Consider the following 12,368-nt stretch of genomic DNA (forward strand, 5'->3'; position numbering starts at 1 on the left):
TACTTTTCTTAACAGGCTAATTACCTAGGAAGGCTTATGGTATTTATTACTGAATACCTAGTATTTAGTAAATATTCTATATAGTCCTGTAGAAACAGGAAAATATGAGGTCGAAGTGGGCCCCAGCCACCCCACCCTGCTTGTGGGTGTCTCCTGAAATGAACAGAGTGTGAATGAATATGCACTACATTTCACCACCTTCAAGTTTAAGTGGAAGAGAGAAAAAACATTCAAGTGTCTAAAAACTTAGGTACCAAACCATGTTATACATCATTTTGGGGGAAGACATCATTCTCTGGCAATAAACTGCTCACCCATGAAATGAAATAATCCTTCTAGGAAAGAATGATTCATTATTTAATAAACGTGGTCTGTTGTTAACTTCACTGAGAAAAATAAACAGGAGGAAGTGCTCCAGGAATCTCAACAAGCAGCATCCTCTGCCTCCAGCCCACTGTGCCCGCTGCTGCCAGTGCAGATGAGGGAGGGCGGAGCGAGAGGCAGCGCACAGGGAGGGACAGCATTCTCTCCTGAGTGCCCACCAGGGGACAGGGGCCCGTGCCAAGCCCTCTGCCGTTTAATATCTTATAACCAAGCTGCATGAAGGTTCCAAAGCTTCCATTTCTACAAAAGAGGGCCCTGGGGCACCGTGTGTAACTGGCTCAGGGTCACCCAGCTAACAGAGGCAGATCAGGAAGTCAACCAGTGTGCCTGACTCCAAAGGCCCTTTCATTTAAGATGCCATATAATTGGTACCACCTGGAGGAAAGACAGCTGGGTGAGGAAGATGGAGGAGCAAAGCTGGGTAGCAGAAGGGGCTCCCACTGCCCTGACTGTAGAAGGCTGAAAAAAAAATCCCAAAGAAATCAGGTCCTAATCCCTGGAACCTGCAAGTGTTACCTTATATAGATTATATATACACACACACATACTTTTTTTGTTTTTTTTTGGAGACCAAGTCTCACTCTCACCCAGGTTGGAGTGCAGTGGCATGATCCCAGCTCACTGCAACCTCTACTTCCTGGATTCAAGTGATTCTCCTGCCTCAGCCTCCCAAGTAGCTGGGGTTATAGGCGCGCGTCACCATGCCCAGCTAATTTTGTATGTTTAGTAGAGAGCCGAGGTTTCACCATGTTAGCCAGGCTGGTCTCAAATTTCCCACCTCTGGTGATCTACCCACGTCAGCCTCCCAAAGTGCTGGGATTACAGGTGTGAGCTACCACACCCAGCCATATATATATATTTAATGGCTGGGCATGGTAGTGGCTCATACCTGTAATCCTGGCACTCTGGGAGGCCCAGGTGGGCAGACAAACTGAGGTAGGGAGTTCAAGACCAGCCTGGCCAACATGGTGAAACCCCGTCTCTACTAAAAACACAAAAATTAACTGGGTATGGTGGCTCTTGCCTGTAGTCCTAGCTACTCAGGAGTCTGAGGCGGGAGGATTGCCACTTGAACCCAGGAGGTGAAGGCTGCAGTGAGCCAAGACTGCACTACTGCCCTCTAGCCTGGGCAACAGGGTGAGACTCTATCTCAAAAAAAAATAAAATAAAATAAAATAAAGGGGTGCGTGGTGAGGGGGTCTTCACAGATGTGATTAAGCTAAGGATTTTGACATGAGGATATTATCCTGGATTACCTGAGTGGGTCCTAAATTCAGTCTTAAGTGTCCTTCTAAGAGAGAGGTAGCAAGATTACATACTTGGAAGAGGAGACAGTGATGTAGCCACAGCTAAAGAATGCTGGCAACCACCACAAGCTGGAGGAGGCACGGAACAGATTCCTCCCTAGAGCCTCCAGAGGGAGTGCAGCTCTGCCTACACCTTGATTTCGGCCCAGGAAAACTGATGTGGAGGCCTGGCACGGTGTCTCAAGCCTAAAATCCCAGCACTTTGGGAAGCCAAGGTGGGAGGATCGCTTGAACCTAGGGGTTCAAGACTAGCCTGGGCAACATGGCGAAATCCTATCTCTACAAAAAATTTTTTAAAAATAAAAAACATTAGCCAAACATGGTGGTGCACATCTGTAGTCCCAGCTACTGAGAAGGCTGAGGAGGGAGGATCCCTTGAGCCCAGGAGGTTAAGGCTGCAGTGAGCTATGATTGTGCCACTGTTCTCCAGCATGGGTGACAAAGCAAAACCCTGTCTCTTACAGAGAAAAACAACAGAAGACTGATACAGAACTTCTGGGCCTCCAGATTGTGAAAGAATAAATTTCTGTTATTTTAAGTCAGTAAATCTGTAGTAATTTGTAGCTACAGCAAACAAATACACTGACCTGCTAAGTACAAGCTGGCAGTTATTGCTATGTAGTACACCCCAGCTCTGCTGGGCCCCAAGTACCAAGAGATAAACCCCCATTCTGCTCAGGCACTCTCAACTCCTTTTCTTTTTCTTTCTTTTTTTCAAGACAGAGTCTAGCTCTGTTGCCCAGGCTGGAGTGTATTGGTGCCATCTTGGCACACTGCAGCCTCTGCCTCCCAGGTTCAAGGGATTCTCCTGCCTCAGCCTCCTGAGTAGCTGGGATTACAGGCGCAGGTCACCACACCAGGCTGCTTTTTGTATTTTTAAGAGAGACGGGGTTTCGCCACGTTGGCCAGGCTGGTCTTGAACTCCTGGCCTCAAGTGATCCGCCTGCCTCAGCCTCCCAAAGTGCTGGGATTACAGGCATGAGCCACTGCACCTGGCCTCAACTCCTTTTCTGAAGTTTCCTCTACCTTCCCTCATGTGGGCCTCCACACCAGATAACTGCAGTGTCCATATTAACAGCTAAAAGGAGTAGGAAACATTGAGTCATTAATTTAGAATTCATGGTTTCGGACACAGTTCAGCCACATTTTTGTATAAAACTGAGCAAGTCGTGTAGAAGTTCTAGGTCTCAGTTTCCTCATCTGTAAAAGGGACATAATGCTACACCCTATAGTCCTGAAAGGACTAATGGAGATAATGTGCAGAGACTTTCAGTAAACCATTGTGTCAAAACGTGCACAGTTCTGATTATTCTCCCCTTCAGATAATCAAAAGTATTCTTAAGCATCTAATATAAGTATAACACTCATGTTGAACCACACACAAGGAAGTATAAGACATTGCACTGGCCGTCAAGGAATTCACAGTCTAACCAGGGAGACATACACATCTGTGACATTAGTGACAACCCGAGGTTGAAGAGATCTAGTACCATAAAGACATGCATGACTGCAGAGGTGAAAGACAGCACAGGGCACGGTGTGCTGTGAAGATTCACTCCCATTTGTAGGGGTGGCATATATTTCCCCACTCCTTGAAGTGAGGCGCAGTTACGCATCTTGCTTTGGCCAGTGAAATGTGAGCAAAAGTACTAAGCATCATTTCCAGCAGAAATGTTCAGAGTCAGTCCATCTTTTCCTTCTGCCACCATTGTTGCCAATACTCTAGTCTAGATAGTGACTGTATCATCAGCTTTAGACAGAGAATGAGCACAATGACCCAGGAAGCCGTGTCTTCAGCCAACCTACCATGGACATTTAGCAGGAAGAGTTGTTACAAGCCACTGAGATTTTTGGTTGTTATTACAGTCTAACCTAGCCTGTGCTGAAGGACACGAATGGTGATAGAAAGGCTAACAGAACAGGTGGGACCTGCAGTAAGTCCTAAGGACAGGGATGTCACATAATACTGGCATAGGGCTTGACAGTCATGTTAGAAAGTGCTTCCTGGGACTCACGGGCCCATGTCATTACCTGTCTCTTCCTCTTAGTACATCCCATGAGGGCAAGAACCATGGTGTTCTCATTCATGGCCACATCCTTGATGCCAAGCATAGTGGCAGACACATGCTAGGGACTGAATACATGAGTGTCCAGTAAATCCCCAGAAAGCTAGATGGGATCAATAGAGGAACAAGGAGGGAGAAAAGGAATTCCATGGCTTGACATCTCAAGTTAGGAATGAGGAAGATGTGGCCTTGGACATGAAGAAAGCCAACTTTACAGATCACTGTAAGATACACAGGAAGAAATCTGGTTAAATTATAATGATAAAGGTTTAAAAAAAATGGGGCTGGGTGCAGTGGTTCATGCCTGTAATCCCAGCACTTTAGGAGGCTGAGGCGGGTGGATCACCTCAGGTCAGGAGTTCAAGACCAGCCTGGCCAACATGGTGAATCCCTGTCTCTACTACAAATACAAAAAATTAGCCAAGCGTGGTGTTGCATGCCTATAATCCCAGATACTCAGGAGGCTGAGGCAGGAGAACTGCTTGAACACAGGAGGCGGAGGTTGCAGTGAGCTGAGATCGTGCCACTGTACTCCAGCCTGGGCAACAGAGTAAGACTCCATCTCAAAACAAAACAAAACAAAACAAAAAAAAGATAGTACCCTATATGGATGATGAGAGCCATTTCTATCCTCCTGCCCTGGTTAGCATACTTCTGTGGTATAATCTGCTCTACCAGTTCTGGGGCCTAAGAGAATGATTAACAATGTTATGATTAGAAGTGACCCAAGATTTGACCACTTAAGATATGTATCTTCTCTTTTTTTTAAAGCAGCACTCTAATTTGTACAGGGTAGACATATTTAAACCTTATCTTTTATTTAAAAAAATTTCCCTCTTTATTTTTAACCCTTGACTTAGTGAATTTAATAAATAGTATCAGGTTTTATTTTTCTTAATAAATAACTTCTACACCTTCTCTTACATCAGTGAAGAAGACAAAGCAAGCTCAAAGCTGTAGAGAGATGAATCAGGACATTTCCTTTAGGTAAGAAGGGGCTGAGACAATTACACTATGCCACTGAATTTGTTGGGGGAAATATATTAAGAAATTTCACAGCATCCATTAGCTATAATGCTTTTAGCAATTGCTGCTAATCTTCACAATGGGATTCCTGGTGGGATTCCTTGCCAAACTTGTTTGGCAAGCAAGTACCTCTAGGGCTGAGGTGGTTCTATGACACTACGATTCTCTGATTAATGGGGAAGGCCACAAGTGTCATTTGGATAGGTCAATAAATATTAATTAGCTGTAGAGATAAATTTTGAACATTGTGCTCTTTTAGCTGCTTAGGGATTTTACAGAAGGAAAAAAATCCTCAAAATACTCCTGTTTTAGAATGCATAGCATTTCCCAATTATTGAATAATAGAGAAGTCAGAGAAAAAATCTGTATTTTAAACACTCACTGGTTAATGGGGCATTACAATTGAACTCTGTTTATTTACCAAAATTTATATGGCATTTCCTTCCCAAAAGAATTAAGTGGCTTACAATAAAAGGCACACACAGCCTATCATAAATTTAGAAAAGTAAAATTTAAAGCCAAATATAAGGAAGAGAAAGTAATTCTATAAATTAGGCAAAATATTAGTTGGAACCACATTCAACCATTTCTGATTCACAAAAACAGCAATGTTATATGATTCTATCTGATTTAATTACTGCAATTGAGGGTTTAATTTAACTTGAAACTTTGTAGCAAAAAGGGAAACATGATAAACTATACAATTTTCCCTGTTAACCAAATTCTTACATGCAAATCCTTTGACAGACAATATTTTCTAGAGACTGAAATCTAAAAGAAACCTGCATTTCAGTTTTTTATCCCAGGGCAATTTAACAATAAAAAGGACGTCTTTGGTGATGATACTACCAAAGAAGGAGAGATTTCCATCATGGGATCATCACTTACTACTGCATTGAATGCAGTGGAAGTGCTGTTCATAAGAACACAACACTTTTCAGGGAAGGCACAGGAGGCAGGGGCGGGGCTAAGTAAATGAAAGTCTGAAAATCTAGCTTCCTTATCCTGTGCCCAGATAACAATGTTCTCATTCAGAATCCCTAGAACCATGTTTTCTGACCTGGTGGGTCCCAGAAGTGCTGGCCCTCTGAAGGTTCACTGATAACGAAGCCAATAATATGTCTTCTGCTTATCTAGTGTTGACTGCGGGACAGCTCAGAGCCTTCAGCAGCTGAGGTTTTAGGGGCTTTCTCTGAGAGCAGGACATTGCCTACAGTGTTTCCCAAAACGATGTGAGTGTGGAATTTCCTCTTCTTTAAACATCAGTTACTAAGCTGGTAGAGTGCTCAGCTTAAAAACTTCTTAGAAAACTTGACCAAGATTCAGTGTTATTCAAACTATGACCAATCAGGGGTCACAAACGGCATTTTAGAAGTTAAAAGAGTAGCAAAGAAAAAAAAAAATCAAAGGGCAGGGCACACAGTGCAAATGAGAACTGTTGTGTGACATTCTTGTTAGCTAAGTGTGTGAAGGCACAGTCCGGTGCAGCTGGGTAAGTGCTTGGCTCAGCTGTGCTGCCTGGGATGGGGACAGGCAGGGGTGAGACCGGCCATATCACACCGTGGGGTTTGGCTCCATCCTGAGCAGCAGGGAACATGTCATGTCTTTTTACCCATCAGAAAAATCACTTGGGTTGCAGATTGTCAAGGACACAGAGACAGATGGGAGCTAAAGATCAGGGGTGGAGGAATAGGCATAAGAAGTAGTTAAGAAAAATTAACCAACACTTGGAAATAAGACAAAAGGAGGACTGTGTCTTTCAATGTCACAGTAGAGCAATACTTAACAGACCCTCCTAAGGATTACTAACTTCACTAGGGCAGTGCTGTCCAACAGAAATACAATACAAGCCACATTAAGTAATTTAAAATTTTCTAGTAGTCACATTAAACAATTGGAAAATGGAAGTGAAATTAATTTTAATATTTTATTTAAGCTAGTATGTCCAAAACACTATCATTTCAATGTGTAATCAATATGAAACTGTTATGGGACATTTTACATCTTTTTAATACAATGTTTGTGAATTCTGGCATGTATTTTATACTTTACAGCACATTTCAATTCAGACCAGCTAGATTTCAAGTGCTCAAGGCCTTCACCGAAATGAACAGCCCAGCTCTAGGGAATTGTATTTTCATCTAACTTTGCTGGTTAGTGATTAGGGCTCAGACTCTGGGAGAGTAGTTGTTAATTTGTAGAACATTAATATGTTACAAGTAATTTTTGCAACTTTCTGCTAAGAAAAAAAAACACAAAACCCCAAAAGTGAGGATTTCATTACCAGTAGGACATTAATCAGTTTTGTATCCACCTTAGTCATCTATTCGAGCATTTTCTCTTTTCTTCTAGCTGCTGTTATGATTTGTGTTATGCCTTTGGTTTCAACTGTTTTATTAGGCTGTGTCTAGGCAGCAGGACGTGTGTGTTTGTGTATGTGTGTGATTCTTCCTGGCTTGAGGTTTTTTGAAACCTTTCCAAATTCTTGAAAGCACACGTGCTTCCTGGTGGCTTGGTTATCAGGTTTAGAAGATTCTCAGCTTTCCTTAGGCTCCTTTGAACTGGTGTTGGTAGCTGGCTCATGAGTTAAATAAATCTTTGGTATGCACTCACTGCATATTTTAAAACTTTTATTTTAAACAACCTTATTGAGTATAATTGATATACAACAAACTGCATATATTTAAAATATCCAATTTGATAAGTTTTGACATATATATATGTACCTGTGAAACTACTACCACCATCAACATAATGAATTTATCTGTAACTCTCAAAGATACTTCCTGCCTCGTTATAATCCCTGCCTTCTGTCCTTCCCCAGGTAATCACTGAACTGCCTTCTGTCACCACAAATTAGTTTACCTTGCATTTATAGAATTTTACATAAATGCAATCACACGCTACCTTTTTTTCTGATCTGGCTTCTTTCACTCAGCACAATTATTGTGAGATTCACCATGTTGCTGTGTATACCATTGTCCCTTGGTGTCTGCAGGGAATTGGTTCCAGGACCCCCAAGGATGCTCAAGCCTCTTATATAAAATGGCACAGTATTTGCATATAACATATGCACATCTTCCTGTACACTTTAAATAATCTCTAGATTACTTATAATACCTAATACAATGCAAAACTACGTAAATAAGTGTTATACTGTGTTGTTTTTAAAAACTTGTATTATTTTTCATTGTGTATTTTTTTTTCCCAAATATTTCCCATCTGCAGTTGGTTGAATGTGTCAATGTAGGAAATCTGCAGATATAGAGGGCCGACTGTATCAACAGCTGGTTCCTTTTCACTGCTGTATAGATATCTGTTGTACGATACACCATGGTTTGTTTATCTATTTACCTGCTGATGGATATTTGAATCATTACACACTGTCGATATGATTGCCTGTTTTTAACTCTGACCTAGGTATTAAGGAGGTAGACTCCTTAGGACTGACCACCACTGTGGGTGGGGAGGACCCACAGGAGCAGGGTCAGGGGCTCCTACACTGCTGACCTGTATGGCTGACTAGATGGCAGAGCCATTAACCATGGTGGCTCAGCGTAAGTCCAGTGGATGAACACATACTGAAATGAGTGAATGTATGAATGGAGAACATGGGAGAATGAATACAAAGAACAGCTTTGAAAATGGGGTCAGGAGTGTGATGTTTCAAGATGATACTCTCCATCTTGGCCAATGTGGAGTATAACAGATTTGCCTTGGCATCCCAGCAGACAGCTGTTACCCATCTGAGAGCAAAGGTGGCCTAGCCTAGGTTAGCCAAGGTTGGGCCACACCCCCTATAACCTTGTGGCATGTGGTTAGGAAAGAGGCTTCTCTCAAAAGACAACTCAATTCTTTGGAGCTCAGATGCTGCTTATGGACTCAGGGATGACATGTGCCCTCTCATCCTTGTTCCCATCCTCATTCCAGGTCTGTATCAAGGTGTCATGTAGGGGTGTAGTGCTGACAGCCAGGGTCAGAGGGGATCAGATACTTTCAATCTGAACTAAATCTCTATTTCACAGATTTGGTAATCAAAGAAGGGTCAACTCTTTGAAAAATGGCATTAATGACTTCATCGGTGCTATATATAAAATTCCTGCAAACTCATCCTGCTGTGCCCTGTTTAGTTCACCTGCTGGGACAGACCTGGTTTTAGGACCACACAGGAACGTTTGATTCTGCTGAGTTGAAGATTGAGACTTGCAGTTTTCCGGTGTTGTTTCCAACAAATTCACATTCAGGAGCTCTCCTTTAGGGAAGAGGCAAGAAGGATTTAGGGATCAGAGAGGTAGGAGCCACGTGTCAGGAACTATTGTCCAGTGGCAAAGTGACTCTTAACTCTATCATGACCTGCCACACTCCGGGCAGGGCAGCTCAGGGTTCAGGGCATGAGGCTCATGAGCCCTGCCTGAAGATGGCTCTCCAGTGGGCAGGGTGCTTGGTGCAGAGAAAAAGTAGCCCTTGAAAATGCAGCTGGAACGTTTTCCTAAAGGGGCGGACTCAGCAAGACAGGGTGGGTGGCTGAGCACTACAGAAGCCATCAGGCTGGACTTGGTGGCTCATGTCTGTAATCCCAGAACTTTGGGAGGCTGAGGAAGGCAGATCACTTGAGGCTAGGAGTTCGAGACCAGCCTGGCCAACGTGGCGAAACCCCGTCTCTACCAAAAATACAAAAATTAGCTGGGTGTGGTGGCACACATCTGTAATCCCAGCTACTCAGGAGGCTGAGGCATGAGAATCACTTGAACCTGGGAGGTGGAGGTGAGCCGAGATCTTGCCCCTGCACTCCACCCTGGATGACAGAGTGAGACTCTATTCCAAACAGAACAAAAAAGCAAAAAAAAAAAAAAAAGAGAAGCAATCAGAAGCTTATCTAACGCACTGCCCACGAGAGAAAGGTGCCTGTGTCTGCTTCGCTTTGTCGTCCCCATCACATTACCTGTCTGTTTGCCATGTCAGCATCCGTCTTCATCCACTGTGTCCCTGCCATCCCTCCTGTCCGGATCTCCCTCAGAGACTGTACCTGTGCCCCCTACCTCATCCTGTCCCACCTCAGGACTTTCAAATGTTTCTTCCTCTTTGGAGTATTTCTGGTATAAAATTTCTGACTGAATGAGAACATTTTCTGGGTTTTATTTTTCTGACTCTCCCCTCCCCCATCACACTCCTCTAGATGGGTGAATGGTGTCAGAGCAGACAGAATGAGTCTGTCCCTCACTCTGTGTTCCTTTATTTATAGCCTCAATCATTCTTCCTGGGTTTGGAGAGGTTTATTCTTTCCATTTTAAGTCGACTCTCTGGCTCCCTTCGTTTTCTTTGGCCCCACATGTGATTTGGTGTTTCCGTCCTCTGGCTGCCATGACCGCGCCTGCATGATTCTGTTCCCAAGACCTTTTTACTCTTGGAAATTGGGCTCTTGCTTGAGGACTCTGGATTCAATTTCCTAATTCTTGTCTTTGATTTCCTTTCCTGTCTTCCCTTTTCAAACAAGCACGTCCCTAGGCCACTCTTTGGTGAATAGCCTAGAAGAACAGAATTCCCAGTTGAAGTTACAACAAAGAAACACGGGACCCAGTGCCTGAGCCCAAAGTATGTGTGCTGCTTCAAGGGACTGCAGGGAACATAACTCTACTGTCTTCTTATCTTCACAGAGAGGCCAGTGAGCAGGAGGAGACTAGAACGTGGGTCCCAGAGGGAAACTGGTGCAGCCTCACGTGGACTCACGTACGACAGCAGCAGGAACCCTTGGCTCCCAAGTGACCAAGACTTTTTCAGTCCACCCAAAGGCTAGCTGCAAATTCATGACAGGGTAATTCTACATTCTCACTTTTCTTTATCAAAAAATAACTCCTCCGAACACAAGCCATTCCAAGGCTTGAGTTCACAGCTCTGATACGTAAACACCAATTCTGACTTCATAAGAGGGTTAGAAAAATACAAAGCCATTTTCAGGGGCTCTAAACAACAATTTTAGCCTTCGAAGGGCAGCATCAAATAGCTCTAGGGAACTCTATGAAGAGTCACCAACTCGTTAGTCGAGACTCACTATGAACTAATTAGAGATAATTTCTAGATATTAAAAGTAAAAGAGAACAATACTAAGCTCTCATGTTAAATTTCTCCTTATTTTTAATAATATGTTATGGTTGACCCAGGACAATATATTTTTTTCTTTTCTTTTTTTTTTTGAGATGGAGTCTCACTCTGCAGCCCAGGCTGGAGTGCAATGGCACGATCTCAGCTCACTGCAACCGCTGCCTCCTGGGTTCAAGTGATTCTCCTGCCTCAGCCTCCCAAGTAGCTGGAATTACAGGCATGAGCTAACACACCCAGCTGATTTTTGTATTTTTAGTAGAGACAGGGTTTTGCCATGTTGGCCAGGCTGGTCTCAAATTCCTGACCTCAGGTGATTTGCCCGCCTCAGCCTCCCAAAGTGCTAGGATTATAGGCATGAGCCACCGCACCCAACAGACCCAGGACAGTATTTCGAGGAAATATTACTATGTTAATAAAAAGAGTGCCACTGGGAATGATGGCACTTGTGATCCTTGCATGAAAGCACCTCCATATTTCAGCTACCCCAGAGATGATCTCCACTGCGGGTGGAGAGAGTGGGACACAGAGTACCCCAGCATCAGTGCAAGGGAAGAGGCACGATTACATTGCAAATGGTGAGATTCCTACTCCAGTATTCCTTCTCTTCACCTTCTCTAGCTCTCAAAAACTTGACATAATTATACACAATGAGACTCCTTGAGTTCCACCTGATGTTCTCAAATTCTTCTTCCCCAGTGACGAACTGTGCTGCACTAAGTTCATAGTCACTGGACTCCCCAGGAAACCAAAAATCATCAGGATGATGACATTTGAGTAAAAATATTCCAGGTGACAACTCGTGTATGAAAAGTGGTAACTGCACCTTCCTTTGCAACAACACAAGGCTTTTAGTAATTCTTCAAGCACCTAACCATGCACTGAACATCTGCGTAAGCTCTGGGTTATCATGGTTACGACTTCCTCTGTTCTCAAAAACACTCACCCATGTTTACATGGGTTGTTAGGCTATTTCTTTACTCAAATGACTCTTCTCTTCCTGGGATGCTCCAAGTATTCAAAGAAGATCATGGCACTTTGAGGATGTACACAGAGAATCAAACATGATGGATCTCCCTCGCTCTGCATCCAGAAAGGCCCATCCTTTGTCTGGCTCAGGACTCAGGGGAAGTGCCAGAAGGACGCTGTTCAGAGATCATCATCAGACTTTTCTGCTCTGTCTTGACACAACAGCCTCAAGCCCCCACACTTCACTGGCTGTTACTGAAACATGTTCACAAGAAATCCTGAACTATGCTTTGAGCCAGAGTTACCAAAATGGATGATGTATTTCTCAGGAGAAACTGTCGTCTTCATAATTCATGAACAGGGACAGTACCGCCATGAACAATCTGTCTGAAAATGCCCTCCCACTTTCCTCTAAGGGAAACTGTTCTTGGACAATCACTTACAATGTCTTTCCTTAAAGGTTATTCTGTGCTGAAAGTATCGCAAGCATCCCATCATGATTAATGGAAGGCACGGAAGC

The 12,368-nt window shown here is 43.5% G+C and overlaps 1 protein-coding gene across 50 annotated transcripts in view; it reads right to left on the reverse strand.

The window, feature by feature from the left end:
* Positions 1 to 12,368, reverse strand: part of APBB2 (amyloid beta precursor protein binding family B member 2) — a 409,320-nt gene that overhangs the window by 58,759 nt on the left and 338,193 nt on the right. The gene's annotated exons all lie outside the window — the stretch shown is intronic.

This window comes from Macaca fascicularis, chromosome 5 (assembly GCF_037993035.2).
Source record: "Macaca fascicularis isolate 582-1 chromosome 5, T2T-MFA8v1.1".
NCBI classification, from domain to species: Eukaryota; Metazoa; Chordata; class Mammalia; order Primates; family Cercopithecidae; genus Macaca; species Macaca fascicularis.